Genomic DNA, 7,545 nt, shown 5'->3' with positions numbered 1-7,545 from the left:
ACACATGCCCCCTGTGCCAGCCCTGCATCCACCTCACATGCCCCATGTGCCAGTCCTGCATCCACCTCACATGCCCCGTGTGCCAGTCCTGCATCCACCTCACATGCCCCCTGTGCCAGCCCTGCATCCACCTCACATGCCCCCTGTGCCAGCCCTGCATCCACCTCACATGCCCTGTGTGCCAGTCCTGCATCCACTACACATGCCCCGTGTGCCAGTCCTGCATCCACTACACATGCCCCGTGTGCCAGTCCTGCATCCACCACACATGTCCCCTGTGCCAGTCCTGCATCCACCACACATGCCCCCTGTGCCAGTCCTGCATCCACCGCACATGCCCCCTGTGCCAGTCCTGCATCCACCACACATGCCCCCTGTGCCAGTCCTGCATCCACCACACATGCCCCCTGTGCCAGTCCTGCATCCACCGCACATGCCCCCTGTGCCAGTCCTGCGTCCACCTCACATGCCCCCTGTGCCAGCCCTGCATCCACCTCACATGCCCCATGTGCCAGTCCTGCATCCACCTCACATGCCCCGTGTGCCAGTCCTGCATCCACCTCACATGCCCCCTGTGCCAGCCCTGCATCCACCTCACATGCCCCCTGTGCCAGCCCTGCATCCACCTCACATGCCCCCTGTGCCAGCCCTGCATCCACCTCACATGCCCCCTGTGCCAGCCCTGCACCCACCACACATGCCCCCTGTGCCAGTCCTGCGTCCACCTCACATGCCCCGTGTGCCAGTCCTGCATCCACCTCACATGCCCCCTGTGCCAGCCCTGCATCCACCTCACATGCCCCCTGTGCCAGCCCTGCATCCACCTCACATGCCCCCTGTGCCAGCCCTGCACCCACCACACATGCCCCCTGTGCCAGTCCTGCGTCCACCTCACATGCCCCCTGTGCCAGTCCTGCATCCACCACACATGCCCCTCACACACTAGCACCCCTTCTACTTACCTTTTTTTACAGGAATGCAGCCAAGATCGGAAAGAAATGATGGCGCTCCTGCACCGACTACCATTCACTTTCAGCAGCCCGCCTAACACTTTGCACCATGTGACCGCTGCGATCACATGACCCTGCGACGTCATATTGACGTGCCAGGGTACCTAGACCGAAGGGGATTTAGCCGCTACCATCTTGTGCAGTGTGCCCTGCAATGTGGACACAGTTTTTACAGTTTTTATTTATTTTTCTGACTAGGGTTGGGGGGGTGGGGTGCCGCGATTTTCGCGGGAGGGGGGTGCACGAATTTTCGCACGGAAGTCGCGGGGGTGCCGTAACTTCCGCAGGGGGTATGCAGATTTTCGCACCGTGGTGCAGCGATTCTCGCGGGTGGGGGGGGGCAGGGTTTTCACCAGTGTGGGAGAACCAGGGGGGGAGTTGGTGCTGGAAGAGGGTGAGAACCATGGAGGAAGGGGGTGCTGGAAGAGGGTGAGAACCATGGAGGAAGGGGTGCTGGAAGAGGGTGAGAGCAAGGGGGGAAGGAAGAGGGTTAGAACCATGGAGGAAGGGGGTGCTGGAAGAGGGTGAGAGCAAGGGGGGAAGGAAGAGGGTGAGAACCATGGAGGAAGGGGGTGCTGGAAGAGGGTGAGAGCCAGGGGGGAAGGTATAGGGTGAGAACCATGGAGGAAGGGGGTGCTGGAAGAGGGTGAGAGCCAGGGGGGAAGGGGTTGCTGGAAGAGGGGTGAGAGCCAGGAGGGAAGGGGGTACTGGAATAGGGGTGAGAGAGCCAGAGGTAAAGGGGGTGCAGGAAGAGGGGTGATAGCCAGGGGGGAAAGGGGTGCAGGGAGTAAAGTGAGAGGGACAAAGGAGAAGATGGTGCAGGGGCATAGGTAAAAGAAAGTGTAAAGGGAGAGACATCTTAAGAATGGGAATGTCAGGCAAGCAGCCATCATAAAACACAAGTAGTAATGAAGAATGGGAATGCACAGAGGGGACAAGAAAAAGAAAATAAAAAATCAAGCCTTCATACTCCATTCACTTATATTTTCCATACCCCCACTTCTAAATTTCCACTTTGACCACTGCCCTCGGTCCCTGCTCCCGACTGGCTGTGTGAGCTGACAGCTGCAGATCCCTCATTGCCCAGCGTGCCCAGTAGGAATACAGAACACAGGATGCCATAATCAGGTAAGTTCATATATTTTCTCATGTGCAATGTCTTTTAACCATCCTTTGTTGAACTGGGGGGCACTACTGTGTATCCAATGATGTTTAAAACACTATGCATTGCTCATTATTGCGCTATAATTTTCTTGCATATTTATCTGTACAGAGACTTTAATTAAGAGGAAAAAACACTGCTTGTCATAAATTTTATCTGTGATTGTGTCAATATATCTATTTTTGTTTGCATTGTAAATGGTGTATTAAGCTGCTCCTGGGACTCACACTCTAGTATCTGATATGCTGTACCAATTTTTATTTGTAAGTAAGTTTTTTGTCTAGGCAATACTGTATGGCATAATGTTATTTGGGGGCACTACTGTATGGCATAATGTTAATTGGGGGCACTATTGTGGCATAATACTGTATGGTATATGATTTGTGGGCACTACTGCATGGCTAAATATGAATTGAGGGTAATATTATGTGGCATAATATGACCTGGGGGCACTACGGTGTGGCATAATGTGAACTTCTGCCAAAGGCAAGTCTCTCATTGTTGAATATGACGGGGGCCCAAAGAAGTTGCTGTACTGGGTCCCAAAATTCCTCTTTTCAGCCCTGCCTGTGAGTCAAGGGGGTAGATGTCTCCAGGTAAATAATCTAAATGTTTCCTATCTAATCAAACTGATGGATCACATCCAATTATCTCTCACCCACCTCCTCTATCCCCCTTAATTAATATACTGTGTTATTTAAAATGAATAGAAAAGACGCATAACCAGTTACAGTGGTAAAAAAAATATATTTTTCTTTGACATTTTTCTGTAGTTGGAAATACTTTTAATGCAGCCGCGTGGGTTCAAATGATCATTCAATAGTTATGTTTTTTCTGATATATTTGTTAGAGTTTTATTTCATGTGGAATGATTCATGAAAATTCTGCCATTACTATTTAATTGAGGGAAAAGGATACCTGTTACCTATATGTGTGTAAGTATTCTGTTGTTGCTATTTTGTGGGAGATTTGAAAAAAGCAAAACATTGGTTTCCTACAGTGGCGCCTGTATAATTGGTGGTATTGCTGCAGTATGGGGTGGCGTGGTGGTGGAAATGTTGTAGGGTGTTTGGGGCTTAGTATTGCTAATAAGTATGATAGGGTATTGCTGTAATGTGAGGATGATGTCAGTTGCTGTAATGTGGGGGGTGATGCTGGTTGCTGGAATGTGGGGGTGATGCTGGTTGCTGTAATGTGGGGGTGGGGGGGGGGGGGGGTGATGCCGGTTGCTGTAATGTGGGGGATGATGCTGATTGCTGTAATGTGGGGGTGATGCTGGTTGCTGTAATGTGGGGAAGGGGGGTAATGCTGGTTGCTGTGATGTGGGTGGGTATCGATGTAGTAGGAGTGTGTGGGGGGGGGGGTATTTATTACTGTAATTTGGGTACTAATAATATAATGTCATGGTATTTATTGATGTAATAATGTAATATGGGTGCTAATAATGTAATGTTGAGGGTCATTTGGAGAAATAAATACCCCCCCCCCCACACACACACTCATACTACATCATGTTGTACTGCACCAGCAACGCACACTGCGCCAGCATCAGTGTGCAACAATATAGTGCATGGAGCCTACAAGAGGTGGGCCTGTGTGCTTTAAATGCCAGGGCTGATTTTTAGTCCCAGTCCGGCCCTGCTTCACGCTGCAACATATAAGTGTTCATGTTTAAATATGTTTTTACTTTTAGTTTTGTGGTTTTGTTTAGTTTTTAGTTTAGTCATGTTACACTTTCATATGTTTATTAAATTTACTTTAAAACGTTTAACATGAATAAACTTACTGTAATGTAACATCGGGTTCTGCATTGATGTCGAATGTTTTGCCACTTGAAAAAGTTGTGTCTCTTGCAACGATTGGGTGTGTGGTGAAGGTTGTACCGCTGGCAAAGGTTGTGAGTCTCCCAATTCCTCTGCTGACATATTCATGGTTTCATCATTCACATTTGAACATTCCAAATCACCATGTTCTTTCAGCGAATCATCACTAATCATCAGTGATGGAATGCTTTACTGACTGCTTTCAGCTGTTGGGCTTTAAGCATCACGGCAGCTTGATGATGACAATGCGATGGGATTTGCCAGGGCAGAGTTGCCGAACACCAGATTATATTGGTCATAAAATTGCCATTCCATGCAGGCAGTCGCACTCTTTTTCCGATTGTGGTCATGGACTTTGGAGTATTGTTTGCAAAGTGACTTCAATTTATTTACCACCTGTGGCTGGCTGCGCTTTATCCCACCCTGCGGCTGTTGCTCCCACGCGAATGCTTGGAGCAGAAAGTAAGTGTCCCAGAGCTACACGGTATTGGTGTCTCTGACATTCCTCTTGGGTTAAATGAGAGCGGTTCAATTGCATGGACTCATTGCCTGGCGGTTAGGACTGCAAGAGCCGAAAGTGGTGATGCAGCTTGTGAGGAAACTGGGTACTACTGGACTGAGAACTTTGTATTCATCACCCGTTTCTCACGGTTTATTGTACTTTTTAATCCTTGGCCCAGTCTAAGTATATACACCAGAGCATTGGTGTATTATGTGTATTATTATTTCATGTTATTGGATACATTTTGCCCATACTATTACCTGTGATATTGTATGTAGTATAAATAGAAACAATATTGCCATACTGTGTGAAAATATCAGAACAACAGCAGTCATTTTGCTTGTGCTAGCTAATGTAATTACCATTTGTCTCAAATGTGTATTGTATGGGGTGCAGCTGAGATGAGGTTTGTAATCAGAACAATGTCTGAGTTAACTAGCTGGCAACCCATGTTAATTAGCTAGGTCAACAGATAACCTGAGAGGTAATGAGGTTAGAACTTCTACTCATATGCAATGTGCCTCCACAGTAATATATTGGTTGAAATAGCATGGGGAAATGTATCAATATTTGTCAATATAAATGTAATTGTATCAAAAGGTATCACAGACTTATATTGTGTAACCCTGCTGATATCATGTGTCAAAAGTCTTATTGTTCCATGTAAGCGTGCAGTGTCATTCCTTGATGTACTATTGTAACCCCATGTGTAGTGTATCCAGCCAAAACAGCTAATTGAGTAAAGCCATTCTATTGTCTAATCAAGGTAACAGGGACAGTATGTCTAGCAGCTAAATTGTTGACTGGGAGGCCCCTTCTGTAAAGGGGAGGTTGGAGACATTTGACCCTATTTCCTGGGTACAGAGAAAATAATATAGGGCGAGGAGAATGCCAGGAGGATGATGCTAGTTTGGAGGATCCTGGTGTAGAAGACATTAGTGAAAAGGACTCTGGGCCAGGCACTGTGGTGCCGCTGGAGGGAACCCTACCAGGACAGGGTTGGTGTGAGCTAGTAACCCAGGCTAGGAGACACCATAACTGTTTTGCTAAACGGTAGTGGTAATATTGCGGGAGGATAAGACCTGAAAGGGACAGAGATTATGACTTTGGAGTGCTGACTGCAGGAGGCTGCTGGAGGATACGTGCTACCATTTACCCTGTAACTTGTGAACGTCTTGTGGTGTTGTGCTGTCGTAATAAAGTCTTATTTTGGATATATCCTGGTCTACCCGAGTGAGTTGAATCCCACAGAGGGTAACTTCCATCCCAGCTAAGGGTGGTATCCTCACACAGCTTAACCCTTTCGACCCTTCCTTTCTTGAGGGCGCATTCCCAAAAGCGTAAATCAACTTTAGTACAAAGGGAAATTAGTTCATCAAGTCTAGAAGGCAGATCACAAGTAGATAGCTCATCCATAATTTTATTGGACAAGAACTCCAGAAGGCTGCGATCAGGGCCTTATCATTCCACCTCAACTCAGAATCTAATATTTGGAACTGAACCAGGTATTTGCCCACTGGACGAGAGCCTTTTTAAAGATGTAGAATATCTAAGGATGCTGACGTGGTTCTGCCTGGCTCATCAAGGATCCGATGGAAGGCTGCTATGAATCCAGAACATGAGGAAAGCAGGGGATCTGCTCTTTCCCACAAAGGAGATGCCCAAGGTAATGCTTGTCCCGATAGGATGGAGATATTGTACACAGCTTTTGCTTTCTCCGCAGGGGAAATTGCTGAGCTGTAGCTCAGAATGGATCTCACATTGGTTCAGAAACCCACTGCACAGTTTTGGATCACAATCGAACTTGGCAGGAGTTACCAGATGAAGATGAGAAGCTGTGGCAGGGACTTGAGTAGGTGGGGATTGTGCAGGAACAGAAGAGTCACCTGAACTGAGAGTAGTTTGAATGCTATCCAGACGAGAGGGCAATTCTTGAAGGAACTGCATGATTTGTCCTTGTGCGGTTTCCTGACTCATGAGCTGATTCATCAGGCTTGGCACTGAGCTTGCTCCTTGGGGCACATCACCAGAGGAATCCATTAGGCCAGTGCAAACTGTCACGCCTGAGAATCTGTCTGTAGCCAGACTGGGCTGTGTCTCTGGAGGTAGGCTGGTGACTATGTTCACAAAGCTGATTGGGAAAACAAGCAATCTGTAGACTGCTGAGTGTTGGAAGACCTAATGTTGATGTCTAAGACTGTTGGTACTGACACATTTGCATTCAGACATGAATTGTATCCAATTGCTTTCAGAGCACGTGCAGAACTACTGCAGACAAGATATGGCAAGCAAACAGACTTGAGTCCAAACATAAATCAGGCCCAGAATGTTCACTCTGTTTATTGGCAATGAGAAATCCTAAGCATAGTCTTAGTGGCGTGAGACATTTTTCTATGACATTTCTGAGCTTTTCCAACAGATTGACATTGGTATGTATCTGAACCCAGTGACATAGAGCATAGCTTGTCTATGAAAGACCCAGCATAGTGTGCTAGCACTACCATGTTGAAAGGATGAGTATGATGTTACAGCTCCTTCGGTTGTTGCTGCTAAAGGCAATCCACCTACCCAGTGTGCTGTCATGGTCATGTAGTCTTTTGATTGACCAGTACCACTTGTCCACATATCCAGAGTTAAGAGGATAGATGGTACAATGGTATTTTCTAGGGGCTGAATGACTTTGGGCCTGATTCATTACTGATCGTATCTTGTGCAGAAGTTGTGATTGTCACTCACCGGACAGTGAGTGCCTCTGCGCTGGTGCGTGGCTCCCTAGCCTTCCTGCCGGCACCTATCCTGAACCGCGGCCGTCCGCCATCCTGATGGTCTGCGCATGCGCAGCTCCCAAGAACTGTTGTGACTGTTGCTTTTAATCTAAATTGGTTGATCAGGCAACTCCCTATTTAAGGCACCTGTGCTCATTACCTCATTGCCTGATCTTGAAGTCTCATTCCCTGTGAGTCTCTGAAGGTGTCTCCTGTGTTCTACTAGTGTCTTCAGTTTCCTGCTGATTCCTGATTTACTCATCGCTGGTTTCCATACCCGCTA

General features: G+C 47.4%; 1 protein-coding gene across 1 annotated transcript in view; it reads left to right on the top strand.

Annotated features, from left to right (window-relative positions):
* Positions 1-1,827: 1,827 nt before the first annotated feature.
* OTULIN (OTU deubiquitinase with linear linkage specificity) overlaps positions 1,828-7,545 on the top strand; it is an 85,192-nt gene continuing 79,474 nt past the window's right edge. The window contains exon 1 of the mRNA XM_075212920.1: positions 1,828-2,138. The gene's annotated coding sequence lies outside the window, so the exon portion shown is untranslated. The remainder of the gene's footprint in view (positions 2,139-7,545) is intronic.

This window comes from Mixophyes fleayi, chromosome 5, assembly GCF_038048845.1.
Source record: "Mixophyes fleayi isolate aMixFle1 chromosome 5, aMixFle1.hap1, whole genome shotgun sequence".
Taxonomy (NCBI): Eukaryota; Metazoa; Chordata; class Amphibia; order Anura; family Limnodynastidae; genus Mixophyes; species Mixophyes fleayi.
Note: the sequence above shows the minus strand (reverse complement) of the source record. Positions and strands in the feature narration are given on the sequence as shown.